Below are 15,408 nucleotides of genomic sequence, written 5' to 3'. Positions count from 1 at the left end.
CATGCTATGTATGTAGTGGTGCCGCGCATGCACCATACATATGGCGCATGTGCATGCACTGCCGGACGGTTTGCCCTGCCCCCCAACACCCCACACTGGATGCCAGTTAGCGTTCCTTTGCCCCTGCACACACCCTGCCAACTTCACCATCCTGTTTGCTTTTGTTCCAGTCTCCAAAATGCCTCGTTCTCCCTTCAATGTGTGCAAAGTATGTATGAAACTTAGCGGCTCCAGTCACATTCCTGGGTGCCATAAAAGGTTGCAAAGAAGGCCTTTGATTTGCTGCCTGCAACACTGCTTCCATTCCTCTGCAGTCTGTCTTTTGCAAATACAAAACCAAACCAAGCAAAACCACAACTGTTATTCATCTTACTGACTGCTGTGGTCAAATCATCTAACTTAACATAATTTAAGTAATTAATTACGTAACTTACGTTGTCATCACCCTGTTCTACCCCATTCATTTCCGCACAAAGGAAACACAGTGTAGATGGAGAGAAATGTAATCACTTGCAGACTGAAAGCCAACAAAGAAAACCACAGTGAATACTATTCCCAATTGTTGGGATTGATTTGTCTGGGCTGAATATGTGAATATTTGCAATTTCTGCACCCTTTTCTGTTTTTGTTTGAATTGTGCATCATCCCTAAAGCCATATTGTGGCGTCTGAAGCAAAATCAGAGTGAGGATAATGCCTTCTGCCCACATTCTGGAGCCCACATGGTTGAAAAATAAATAGTGCCCATCAACAGTTGGGACACAAGTGATGCCACCAGGGTCACTGAACAGGCAGGAGGGGTTGTTGTTGTTTAGTCGTTTAGTCATGTCCGACTCTTCGTGACCCCATGGACCAGAGCACGCCTGGCACTCCTGTCTTCCACTGCCTTCCACAGTTTGGTCAGACTCATGCTGGTAGCTCTGAGACACTGTCCAACCATCTTGTCCTCTGTCTTCCCCTTCTCTTTGTGCCCTCCATCTTTCCCAACATCAGGGTCTTTTCCAGGGAGTCTTCTCTTCTCATGAGGTAGCCAAAGTATTGGAGCCTTGGCTTCAGGATCTGTACTTCCAATGAGCACTCAGGGCTGATTTCCTTAAGAATGGATAGGTTTGATCTTCTTGCAGTCCATGGGACTCTCAAGAGTCTCCTCCAGCACCTTTATTTATTTATTTATTTATTTATTTATTTATTTACGGCTATTAGCCCATAAAATATGTACCACCATAATTCAAAAGCATCAATTCTTTGGCGATCAGCCTTTTTTATGGTCCAGCTCTCACTGCCTTGCCGTGGCAAAGGGGCTTGAATAACTCAGAGAAGCTATGAGCTATGCCGTGCAGGGCCACCCAAGATGGACAGGTCATAGTGAAGAGTTTTGACCAAACGTGATCCACCTGGAGCAGGAACCGGCAAGCCACTCCAGTATCCCTGCCAAGAAAACTCCACGGACAAAGACAACAGGCAGGAGGGGAGTTCCATGCAAACTTCTGCTCTCTAAAGTTTGGCTTTTGAGTAAAAAGGTTGCTAAATTAAATTTTGTTTCTGCTTTAGTTTCTGCCATAGAAGCTATAACTGCACACAGCTGCAAACTGTTGAAGAAAGGAGGAATGGGGGTTTATAGTGGGGAGTGGTGGCATTCCCCCAGAGCAAAACACTGCTCTTGAACTGACAATCAAAACAGGAGAGCATTCAGTGTGGTCTTAATTATATAAACTATTTATATAATAGTTTTCCAAAGTCAGCTTAGAGGTCGGACAGAGTCAGAGAATGAACCTGACCCCCAAATACCTGACATATTCAATGAAAAAGAAGAGACAGACGAGGAAAGGCTGGAAAGCTCAAAATCCCTTTCAAGGCATCTTAAAATATTTATTGTTAAAAGCAGGTAAAGGGTGTTGCTTAGGGGAAAAAAACATCAACATGTACAAGTCAGCAGAACTCCAGAGCTGTGCCTCCAACAAATGAGTCAATAAATGTGCCGCCCCACTCTCAGACTTCCCTGAAAGTTTGCAAGAGATGTCTGTTAGAATTCAAGGGAAAGAAAAGTGCCACTGATTTTCACATAATAAAAGGCAAACGGTTGCCTGGGAGAGCCTGACAGCAAATCCACCAGCTAGCTGAGGAAACAAACTGACAATATAAGGCACTGAGCCAGCACTACAAAAACGGTTCAGTGAACCCAATGAGCATTACTGCAGAAATAGAGAACCCTCTCGAATTATTGTCTGAGTTCTACCTGGAAAAATATGACAATGGGGCATCTATTGCATTTTTCAGATTTGTCATGTTCTGCAATCATGTACACATATGTGAATACTATATAACAGACCTAATAATAATAATAATAATAATAATAATAATAATAATAATAATAATAATAATAATAATAATAATTTATTATTTATTACCCCACCCATCCGGCTGGGTTTCCCCAGCCACTCTGGGTGGCTTGCAATAGAATAGAATATTAAAATACAATAGTCTATTAATCATTAAAAGCTTCTCTAAACAGGGCTGCCTTCAGATGTCTTCTAAAAGTCTGGTAGTTGTTTTTCCCTTTGACATCTGGTGGGAGGGTGTTCCACAGGGCGGGTGCCACTACCAAGAAGGCCCTCTGCCTGGTTCCCTGTAACTTGGCTTTTTTGCAGCAAGGAAACCGCCAGAAGGCCCTTGGCACTGGACCTCAGTGTATGAAAATGTATGGAGCTTTATTGCTATGCAAAATAGTTCCCATTATTATTATTAATTTCATTTGCATTTATACAGCACCTTTTCCTCAGAGGGGCTCAAGGTGGTTTTCCCCTTCCTCATTCTACCTCCACAATAGCCCTGAGGTATGTGAGGCTGAGAGATAGTAACTGGTCCAAGGCCACCAGAAGCTTCATGCCCAAGGGGGCGGGGGATTCAAACCCTGGTTTCCCGAGGCCTAGTCCAACACACTTACCACTCCCCCCCCCTTAGGATAGCATACTGGGAGCTAGCCTTTATGCATATCCCACTGGCTCCCTAAGTAGGGCTGCCATACATCTGGAATTTCCCAGACATAGCCAGTATTCAGCCCTCGTAAACAGCATCTGGGCGGAAATCACTAAAAATGTCTGGGAAAATCTGGACATTTGGCAGCCCATGTCGGCAGTGCAGATTTTGGCAAATTTCATTAAAAATAGCTCAAGAACTCATTCCCCCACCCCTGAGATTTCACAAAGAAAACTCGACAACTTTTTTGTCCAGATTTTCACTTTTTGAAATGTGGCGACCCTACTCTAAAGCACAGTGCTTCCTTGCTAAAAACCCACTGAAATAAGTCATTATTAGTTCCCATTTCACAGCTTCTGTGAATTTTAATCCAACTTTTAAAAACTGCGATTTAATGGTCCACTCACTAGAAAGTAGGCCACAGATTTATTGGGTGGGATGACCAAGCTAGCGATTCCTTAACAACCAAAATCTTTCATCTCTTCTAACATTCAGACCATGCAAAACCTCTAATCTGTTCCTATGGTTTCCTACCCCTCTTACATCTGATCCATGCTGTGTTCCTTGCCTCTATTTTCAATGACACACTCCCCTTATCTCTCGACTTTCGTATCTCCACTCTGCCCATGACTCTCACTTCTCCAACCCTCATCCCTCAACCACCTGAATGTCTCCTGCTCCCTCACATGATTCTGCTTATTCTCTATAGTTGCTCCATTTTGCTGGGAACTCTCTCCAAGGATATGCCAGAACATTTCTCTAACCACCCCAGTTTCCACTTTCCCCTCAGAATCTACCTATCTGCAGATTGAGATGACTTGGAAATTTCAAGTATGGAAAAATTGAGTCTAAAACTGCAGTTCTAACCCCACTGACCTGGGAGTAATCCTCATTGGGACTTACTTTTGAGTGGACATGGTTATAACTGCAATGTAAATCCCCAAGAACCTTGACCCTGTATGAAGTATGATGTTATTCAAACTGCTCCTTTTATTTTCTGGCAAGCCAACTTTCCATGAGTACGTGTATGAAGGCCTTCATAATCACCTAAAAGCCTTGTCAGTCAGAATGGTCCAGTGCAAATTTCGCAGACTGTTGTAGCTTGCAAGGATTTCCTGTCTTTTATTAAAAATGTGGAAGCCCTGGCAAATTACAGTGTCCACAAATTTTTGCACATGGAAGGTCTTGGGGCCTAATGACAGCCAAAGCTACCTTCTTTGCACTGTCAGGCTTTGAGGAATTGTCTTCCTCCCCCATAGCAGTAAATAAGATCAAACAAAAGGAATGTCTTACTAGTTAGATTCTGTAATAATCACAGTGAGAGACAAAAGAACACATCTCCCTCCATTCCTATTAATCTACGTCACTCCTACATCTTGTAGTCTGAGCTTGGAGCCTCTGCGCTGAGACTTTCTGAGCTCTCCTCGACCTTGGGGAGGGCGGTGAAGGAATGCTGACCAATGACTGTGAATCTGTTATCCCTGTCTCTTCCCATGTTTTTTCTCCTAGCTGTTCCCCACCCAGTTCTTCCCAGCTTCTGCCTTCTGAACTGTGCCCCTCTGCAAACCACTGTTCCAAATCTATACTGTCCTCCTGCTCCTGTGAAGATTCAGGATCAGGAGGAGGGGGTGCCTCCCACCATTCCTCCTCAGTGCAGTCCTCCTGCATGGTCCCTGACACCTACCTATCATTGCTGAATGGCAATGTGCCTTTTTTCATCCCCCCCCCCTTCTACAGACTGAAAAAGCATGTGTATGGTGGGGAAATACTCATGGAAAGTAAGTATGGATGGAAAACATTTCTTTTGAGAAAGGGAAGGGGTGTCAAAAAAACTCACATGGGGAGAGTGATCTACAAATGCATTTCCTTGTTTTAAAGAACTGGTCAGCACAACTACTTTAAGTAGACAATGAGCTGGTCTTAAAGCACTGGGAAAACAGGAACAAGATGATTGTTGTATTGGTGGCTATGCCATGCAATTCCAAGACGGATTGAGCTAATTCTGGGAGCTGCTTTTAAAGATGTCATTAAAGTCAGGAGGGAAACAATCAGGGAGAGAAACTTGTCAATGTCACTTAAACTTCCCAGTTTACAAGTAAAAGCAATTTAAGAGGGTCATCTATAATTAACAAGATACAGTGCAAATTGCAATCAAGCATCTTGTTCAATCAAGAAGTAATTATGATATTCCGGGCTGAGGGAAGGCAGCATTTCTTGTACCCATTTAATGTGATAAGCAGTGAGCACATTTAAAATGCCAATAAAATGAAAGCTGTCAGGAAGCCGTTTTCCCTTCCAAGAACTACAAAAGTTGTCCTAAATAAAGTTAGCTTGCTGGCAAGGCTAACAGGTTCTGTTCATCAAGTGTTGCACCCTTCAGACAAACATGGGAAGGGAGCAGGCAACAGCACCCTCTTTCTGACAGTCAGAATAACATAAGCTGAGCATTGGTTTTGTTGACTGTTCCAAACATAATTTTTCATTGACCATTTTTAATGTTTCTCCCCCAACTTTCACCCTCTTTTACTCTCTTTCCCCCTTCCTCTCCTTGATCTCATCCCCTCCCTAAATATGCAGCAATTGGGCTTTAGAAAAGCTTCCATTAGTGCCAAAGGGAATTTTGAAAGAAAAAACTAACTAACTGCAGGATGGGGGTGCATTGGAGAGGAAAGGGTTAATCCCTTGCTCCACAGTGATTCCACCAAAAACCACAGACAAGCACACAGAATGGGAATCTGTGGGGTGTTTGATGGGGAGATGGTGGAGGTTTGCGGCTGATGCACAAATGGTTAGTTCCCCCCCTTTCTCTGTGCTAGGAACTCCCAAAAATCGCACCATGGAACAATTAGACTTAAGGAGAGTTTGCAGTGGTACTAATGGTTAACAAGTGGGGAGGCTGCAGCTTAGATGGGGCCTATGACCAGAGTCACCCCCCCTTGTGATAGAGAATAGCTTGAGTATCACATCTCCCTTTACCATTTGGTTGAGAATGATGAAAAGATTTCTTTGAAAGGTGTGCACTGATTTGTATGTATTTAAACCAAACTCTGGCTTCAATGACAGTTGCACAATAAAAGTGTTTGAAAAAGAGTTTTGGTCTACTAGCTAGATCCCATTGATTGCATCTTGTATTGTTTTAGTTTAATCTCATATCCCACTGTGACCACAGCCTTCCTGATCTGCTATCTGGGTTTTCTTTCAGATTCTTTTGGTAATGGAATTCACATCATGTAAAAAGATCTGAAAACCTCTCTTGAAAATTTCTGGTTCCTCTGGTGCAATGATTTCCATTTCCTTCTGTATTTTGTTTAGTTTAAATTAGTTTGAAGTTAATTGGAATCTAAGGCACAAAGGCACTATTCGAAGTTAATTCCATTTATCATGCGCCACCTACCACTTCCCAGTGCAAGTTGCTGCAAATGGATCTCAGAAACTCAGTCAGTGTACACACTTCCATGGACTCTGCTCTCAGTGCACTCCAACTGCTGATTTAGGAAGCAGTGAACACACAATGCTGACCACAATCCATGTCTATCTTGTATCTGCCTTTTGTTTCTTAAGAAAAACCGAGTTTTGATGCATTTTCCCTAAAACCAGCTTTGATCTGAATTGAGAAAAGGAATGACCTCACTGCATTTTAGGCTGGTATCTTCTTCTTCCTCTTCTTCTTCTTCTTCTTCTTCTTCTTCTTCTTCTTCTTCTTCTTCTTCTTCTTCTCCTCCTTCTCCTTCTCCTTCTCCTTCTCCTTCTCCTTCTCCTTCTCCTTCTCCTTCTCCTTCTCCTTCTTTTCACAACCTGAATGTAGAGCATGATTCTACCATTTCTGATATCTTCTTCTTCTTCTTCTTCTTCTTCTTCTTCTTCTTCTTCTTCTTCTTCTTCTTCTTCTTCTTCTTCTTCTTCTTCTTCTCCATAATATTAGAAGCTTCTCACAAAGATGCACATAACTTTTCACTTTATTTTTCTGGACATTTTTGCCTTCCCCCAAATTAGCACTGCTTCCTCTTGGCTTGCTATTTTCCCTATCTCCAAATTGTCATTGCGCACCGTTACGGAGCATAATGTGTCCAGTCAGCTCCATCGGACCCAATTTAAAACCAGGAGAAGTTGTTGCCTGCCTTATGTGTGGGTCCAGGTACAATGAAGCTGCAGGCAGTGGAGCCAAAGTATGATAAAGTTGCAGTAAACACAGGACAACCACTTGGGATTTTAAAAGGCCACAACTGTATTGATTACAGAGGTTAGCAGGTTTGGGGTCAGGCATTGAGTCTGTGCCCTGTATCAACCAGTCCATCTGCTAGCTGATAATTTGGCAGGGCTAACCAAGGTTAACAATCACCCTATGATGTACATCAGCTTGAGGCGGCCCCTCCAAGATCACCATATTGGGGGCGCTATGGACCATCAGCTTGCATCTGGGCATCTGGAGAGAAGCATGACGTCCCCCTCGATCCCTTTAAGGGGGTATCCTGATTCATTGGCTGACACTGAGGCTTGGGCATTGCTGGCTTTTATAGCTAGTGAGCAGGCCACACAGTCAGACCTCACCTGGAGTACTGTGTCCAGTTCTGGGCACCACAGTTCAAGAAGGACACTGACAAACTGGAACGTGTCCAGAGGAGGGCAACCAAAATGGTCAAAGGCCTGGAAACGATGCCTTATGAGGAACGGCTAAGGGAGCTGGGCATGTTTAGCCTGGAGAAGAGGAGGTTAAGGGGTGCTATGATAGCCATGTTCAAATATATAAAAGGATGTCACATAGAGGAGGGAGAAAGGTTGTTTTCTGCTGCTCCAGAGAAGCGGACACGGAGCAATGGATCCAAACTACAAGAAAGAAGATTCCACCTAAACATTAGGAGGAACTTCCTGACAGTAAGAGCTGTTCGACAGTGGAATTTGCTGCCAAGGAGTGTGGTGGAGTCTCCTACTTTGGAGGTCTTTAAGCAGAGGCTTGACAACCATATGTCAGGAGTGCTCTGATGGTGTTTCCTGCTTGGCAGGGGGTTGGACTCGATGGCCCTTGTGGTCTATTTCAACTCTATGATTCTATGTGGTCAGCTCCCCGAACCATGTCTTCGAGCTTACCTGTGATTGTCTGCAACTGTGGGCAAGCCCCAGCAGCCAGCACAGCTGATGGAAGAGGAAGTGAAATCCTCCCCTGGCCATCCCTCCAGCTGGCAGTAATTGGTCCTTTCCATGTCATGAACTGATATGCTCCAATATTTGTGCCCCACTAACTTCTCAGTGGCCTCACACCTAATGAGAGCCAGTGTGTTATAGGAACTTAGGAGACCAGGGTCAAAATCCCCACTTGGCTATGAAGCTCACTGTGGTGATCTTGGGCCAGTCAACATCTTCCAGCCTTAAATTGTATACCTCCAAGACAGGTGAATAACAAGCGGATCTAGTTGCCTAGTGGCCCCTGCATTCTTTTAGCATCCTGAACAACAAATGGCTGCATGCTTAGCTGTAATAAAGTTAATAAAATGTGGTCCAAGTCGGATTCACTCATCTGTATCTTGCCTCCTTATTCCAGGTTTAAGCACAATGGCTCGTCAACTGATAAGGGTGGAAAAAAATTGTGTACGTACATTTTCTCATATATATATATATATATGAGAACCCTTTAGTGCTAGTAAGCCACTAATTTCCTTAGATGCTGAGTCTGTACATTTCCTCTCTGCATTTACTTTAAGCTATATGAAATAGGATTTCTCCCCTCTAGCCCAGGCTTCCATGTCCATAACAAAACCAGTTATATTTGGGTGGCTTAGGAGATGGTAGTTCTGAGAGAAATCCCTGATTGGCTCTAACCACAGCATGGAAATGCATTAGTCAAATGAAGAGGTTGCTGGCTCTGGCAGAATTTCTTAATGGCCAAACTGATAGGGGTGGTGTCCCTCTCCCAACTGGGCTGCTTCAATTCCATTGAAGTCAATGGGATTGAAGCGCCTTAAGTTTTCACAAGTGCTAAGCCTTGCTTTCCAAGGCTACGTTTCCCCCTTTGGATGAAAGACATGCGATGCCGATAAGCAACTAGGCCAAAATAAAGGGGAATGGGATGCCTTCTCTATATGATAACTTGCTGGGATTAATATGTGATACACCAAAATCACCGCTAAGGCATTAAACAGCCTCCTGCTCATCTCAGCAAAAATAACTCAAATATGCATTCTATATGAATGATGCAAGTGCAGCTGGTTTGCTGGATAAAGGGATTTTGTGATGTATAGGAGGGAGAAAAGCCTCTCCCTGTATATTTCTTTGGGATGTTTCTGCCAACACGAACACTGTTCGTGCCACGCAATTGTCACAATGCAAATCTGAATTACTGTTGGATTTCACACTTATCATTAGTTGCAGTTGGCTTAATTGCACACCATGCTTCCCCTTCAAAAGCACGGCAGAATGATTCAAATATGAATCCCCATGGACATTATTATCTCTAATTATCTTGGCTGAGCTACATGTTCTCCTTTCAAAAGTAGGTGCTTGCCTTACTTTCATTGTTAGGAACAATAGGAGTGACTGTGCAATGGATTGTACAGCCAGCCATCACTTTTCCCCCTGAATTGGATAAATATTATTTTAAACCTGTTGCCTGTTGAGGACACTTATACATAACAGTGAACATGCACTTTTCATTTTATTTGGGTTTCTTGCATTGTGAGTGGAATGTCACACACAGGGTTGTCATATTTAGGTGACATAAAACAGTTGAACTGTCCTTCAGAGCATGGCCATGGGGACTTTAAGGATGCTCTCCCACACTTCACACTAAAGGGGGAGGAATCTAATTTCCTGAGCTCTCGAACTGTTATGCAGTTACTGAGCTTTCATACCTGATGCTGTGGTGGCAGTGAGGGAAACTGTTGATGCATATCATAATAACTGGATTCTGTTACATTTTGCTGAATCAAATCTCTTTCCCTCTTCTTTCCGACACACCCCTCCTTTGTGAGCAAGAGCCCTCTGAGTCTGTTCATTCAGGACTTTGACTTTTATTTTCTAGGAAGAAGGGTATGTGAAAATTACTGGCAACAAGTTTCAAGACAAGGAAGTTGCAACACTTTCATTTGTAACTTGCTAATTTGTTTTTCTTTCCACACCAGGGACACCATTTAGGTTAAAAGGACTATTTTTTTTTAATGAACTGTCAGTTTCTGGGGTGGCTAGCTTATTTGCAGCATGTTTCTGTAGGCTAAACAGCAATGCTGCAAAACACAGGAAACAACAGAGACAGAAAATTTTTGACAGCTGTAATTTTTCCTTAGAACCTGCAAAGTTCAATGTCAGATGAAGAAACATGTGGGCAATATGAACCTAAAATATTGGAAATTTAAATAGCACCAGGATCATGACATGTGGTTAGTTCACACATATATGTTTGTTGCCTGACGATTGAAGCATTCAGTAGTAACCTGCGTGTCTGAATGAGCCATAATGAAGTAGAACTTTCATACAGAGTCATACCATCTCCAATGCAGTGAAATTCGGTGTAGGCTGAACACACACACACACACACACACACACACACACACACACACACACAACCTGCTTGTCAATCATCAAATATACAGTACTAAGTGTGGAGAATTCAGGTGATATGCATTCATGCATAAGTCTGCTCCACATGGAACATAAATGAGGTCTGGCCTTTCATGCTGCCTCAATGCTAAACCACAGTGGGTGGGTGTGTGTGTGGGTGTTTTGTGTGTGTGTGTGTGTGTGTGTGTGTGTGTGTGTGTGTTCTGAGCTTCTTGGAAGAAGAGCAGGGTATACCTGTAATAAATAAATTATTTCTCACCCCAGCACTGCAAACGAATGACCTATCTCACGGAAGTGGAGAGAGAATCTCAGTAAGTGCTTTGAAAGAAAAACAAGCTCAATTCAAGCTGAATTTGACTTGGTCCTGGTCTCTTCTATAGCTAGGTCTATCTATTTCAGAGCATTTTTAGCCCACTCATCATCACACATGTCAAACTGTTTGATTTTTTAAAAAAACAAAACAAAAACAATAATACATTAGCATTGAATTAAAAAGCAGGGCAAAATACAGTTAAAACTGCCAACAGAAAACCTAGAAGTGGACTAATATTTATAAATAGCCCAAGCAAATAAAGAGGTCTTAGCTAGGCAGTGAAAAGTGTTGACACCTGCCATAATTCCAGGGAAAAGATATTCCAGAACCAGGATGCCACCAAGAGAAGGTCCTGTTCAATGTCACCACCCAACGTCTCATGCCCAGTATCTAAAATTATGAATGGGTGTCCAAGACATGTCTTCCGTAAAGCAGTCCTGCAAAATTTGTAAACAGTTCCCTTGCCCTTTGACTGTCACTTCATCGTCATCCTGAGTTGGAATGTCAGAAGTTAAATTTGAAAGCATCCTTCCTATGTACAGTATAACCAAAATGAATTTAGCCTGCTAGGGGGGTTATTTGATTTGTTAGATGGCTTGGTTTTGGGTATCTTTTTTTTCTTTTATACAAATGCCCTAGGACACTTATCTTTACTAGTAATGACTGAAATTCAAAACAAAGGGCATATTAGAAGGTTAGCTATAAGGATGCTTGAAATCTCTGCAGCTGCCTGACCTGCAGCAACTCTCTAGAATGTCAGCCCTAATATTATAAAGGACTGTGAAATATTGTTGTCAGGCAACCTCCAAACTGAACTCTCCACCACTCTGGCGGCTGTTCACCAGCTCCAGGAATTGATTTGGGAGATGTGGATGTTAGATTAAACAAGGATGATGACGGTGGTGAAGATGAAGGTGATGGATAATCACAAGATATGCAAGGGCAACACTAGGGTGGCCAAGTCTCAAAATGCCAGTTTTAGCCTCCCACTTAAAGGCATGAAAACAACATGGCAGCTCCAACATTGGTGTTTCTTGTAGCGACCATTTCCCCCCTGATCAATGCTTCATCTATGTCCTTTGTGAATGAAGGAAATGGGAACAGCCTGTTGAGAGGGGAGCTCTGTTGATGCCACCAATGGTGGTGATATTAAGTTTTTGAAAACTTCCCAGGGACCACCACAAAGAAGGCAGAGATTGATGTACTTTTGATGTTTTGTTTATTGTTTGTGACTTTTGTTACATTTGTAATTAAGTATTTTTTCATGTTGTAAGCCACCTTGAGTATGGTTTGAACTATGGAAAGGTGGCATACAAATAAAATTACAGTGGTACCTTGGTTTAAGAACAACTTAGTTTATGAACAACTTGGATTAAGAACGCTGCAAACCCAGAAGTAGGTGTTTTGGTTTGTGAACTTTGACTTGGAATAAGAACATGTTTTGCTTCCTGTTGAGTGTGTTCCATTTATAAATTGAGTTCCCCGCTGCTATGGGAAAGCATACCTTGGTTTAAGAATGCTTTGGTTTAAGAATGGACTTCCAGAACGGATTAAGTTCGTAAACCAAGGTACCACTGTATGGATGGATGGATTACCTGTCCATTTATCATTGAATGGTTTTGTTAAGAAAGAGCATGGCATGAACCACATTCAGACATCATCTTCAGGTTTTCCATGTAGTCATAAAAATTTCAAATTGGAGCCTATAATAATATAATACTAATTTATTATTTATACCCTGCCCACCTGGCTGGGTTTCTCCTGCCACCCTGGGTGGCTTCCAACAAATATGTACATACAAACCATATACAGATGAAAAAGTTCCACAGGTGCAATTTCGATCTGCTTCTGAAAGAGCAATAAAGGAAAGAAACTCAACCCAGAACAGTTTTACCCATGAAGACCTGTTCAGAAGTTATGATAAATGCATGCAGGTCAAAGACCAAAAGTGCACCCTGCTATCTGCATTGGCTCAAGGGAAAACAGGTATAAAAAGAGAATTTCTGGATGCTAAGATCCAGCTTTGGGGCAAGTACTCTTTGGTGAGCTAAGGCCAGCAGAGATTTAAAGTCACAAAACATGTAGCAAAGTAAAGTGTGGAAATGCAGGTTGTTCGACCTTTAAAATATGCCCTTGTGAGTTCAAAAACTTCCCCTTTCACTTAGCATAGAAAAAGACCACACATTTGGGAACTTAAAATGATTTACTTACAAACTCTCCAAAGGTTATCTTCATGTGCTTTTCCATACAGCATTCAGAAAATGTTGCACAGGCAGCAAACTTGGCTTAGTTACAAGGGTGAAAATTCCTAAATTACTGGTACAGGAACTCCAGAGAGGATTGTTAGAGTCATGTGGTCTGAGCTTGGAACAACCAGCTCAGACCTCTTCACTTGCTGAGCTTATCTGGTGGACAGAGGTGCAACAATAGGCTTGAATACCTTCTCCCAAGGTGAGAGTGAGTGACCTAGCTAAGCTTGACAGGACAACTTACTCTATGGCATTAACCCCTTCATACATTAATTAGACTTAAGCATGTTGGTTATATGAAGCTGGTTATCCCACAGTTTGAACAAGACTGGCCAGTCCTGGAAGAAAGAGAAAAATTGAAGTATCATTATAACCATTATAAAAAGATTTAGCTCTGATTCAAAAATGACAGCAACCTTTTCCTCTCTCTCTCTTTCTTTTTAGAAAAGAGTTCAGACACACTTGGACCCTAATTATTCCACACTAGAGTTGCTACAGAATCTTACTTGAAGGAGAATTTCAAAGCAAATATGGAGGTTCCTCCTCAGGCGAAAAGAAGCCAAAAAAATGTCAAGAAGACTTCTGAAGTTTTGCACATCACTTAGAAAATAACCTGTATGCATTTTGTGATATGGAAACTCCAATATACTCAAATTCAAATATACTATAAAAATAAAAGTAGCCGTTAAAAGTTGCCAAGTTTATTCACATACCCTTCCTGACTTCTCCTTATCTTCTAGTCTTTTTTATTTAAAAAAATGAAAAATCAGAAAAGGGTTCCTTTTCAGCAAATAAACACACAATATTTACACAATACCCTTCACCAGGGATGTCCAACCAGTCAATTGCGATCTACCAGACGATAGTTGAGCTTCAGTGGTTGTTCCTGGTTGATTGCGTGTTCCTGATTGATCGACCCTCTCCCCAAAAAAGCTCAACAACTTTGGTCAATCCAAGGGGTAGATCACTGCCAGTGTTTTTATAGCAGGAGTAGATCGCAATCTCTTGGAAGCTGGACATCCCTGCTCTGCACAAATCCAGAGTGGAGTTCCTAGCATAATTGGACGTCATGTTGTATGCCTTTTTCCGGCAGCCCAGCTGGTGTCAAACATATTGTTCTGCTTTCCTATGGACCACATCAGTAAAGCCAAGAGCAGTCTTGTCATTTGGGAAGCCCTGGAACTCCACACACACTGCCCAGGCTTGCGCTCCGGGGAGTTCACTCTGGTGCTGTTGATGCAATAGTTTGGCTTCATCCCAGAGGTGCACCTCATTGATGGTTGAGATAGATGGATGCCAACAACGACAGTAAACAAAGAACACATGGCTCCCTGTGCTTTCTTGCTCTGGTGTTCCATGTTTGTAGCCATACCTTTCTTTCACAGCTGTAGAGAAGTTGCAGTGTTGAATTCTACACCAGTTTCCATGACAACTTGCAGATCTTCACATTATTCACCCATGTTGTGCATTTGAAATCACAATAGTTTGAAGTTTATTTTTATTTCCCCCCCAAAAAATATTGTACAGTAATGCCCATCACAACTCTTCTTCTTATGTTAGTGTCAATTACTGAAACAATGTACCTCTTAATTTCTTGCCTTAACTTTGCACATAGAGTTTAATAGATATATAGGAAGCAGAGAGACCTTGGAATCAAAGCTATTTAGGTTGCAAGAAGGCAATTGCTAGTCATCTCCTAAGAATTCTTCAGCTGCAGCTGTACCTGCATGTTCTAAAATTATTACTCTTTATCCCTGTCAAGAATATTAAAAATATATGGTTCGGGTTTTTTGCTGTCTGCTAGATAGAAACTGCTTTAGGAGACAATAAAAAGGCAATATCATATGCTTGGGAACTGAATAAATTGAGCTGCCTCAGAAAAGTGCCTTCACCTACAACACATTAGACGACAGCATTTCTTCATAAAATGAACTGGTGCCTGTTGAGTATCTCATATGTTTGGCTTTCCCTCTTGCTGTGGGAGCCATTTGTGCCTATGTGAGAACAGCAGCCTGTACATCCAAGATGGCTGACTCTTCCAGGTTGCATGGCAGCCGTAGCTGTAGCCACACACACACACACACACACACACACACACACACACACACACACCTCCTGAGCATTGTGTTGTCAAATGATTGCGCTAATGAGGCAATTTGCATTTAAACCTCTCTGCCCAACCCTTTGTTTACTTTATCCTTTTTTACCACTGTTGTAAAGGTAAAAGGCAAAGGACCCCTGGACGGTTAAGTGCAGTCAAAGGCGACTATGGGGTTACGATACTCATCTCGCTTTCAGGCCAAGGGAGCTGGCGTTTGTCCAC

This window comes from Podarcis bocagei, assembly GCF_964188305.1.
Source record: "Podarcis bocagei genome assembly, chromosome: 13".
In the NCBI taxonomy this organism is placed as follows: domain Eukaryota; kingdom Metazoa; phylum Chordata; class Lepidosauria; order Squamata; family Lacertidae; genus Podarcis; species Podarcis bocagei.
The sequence above is the reverse complement of the archived record's forward strand: the minus strand, read 5'-3'. Positions refer to the sequence as shown.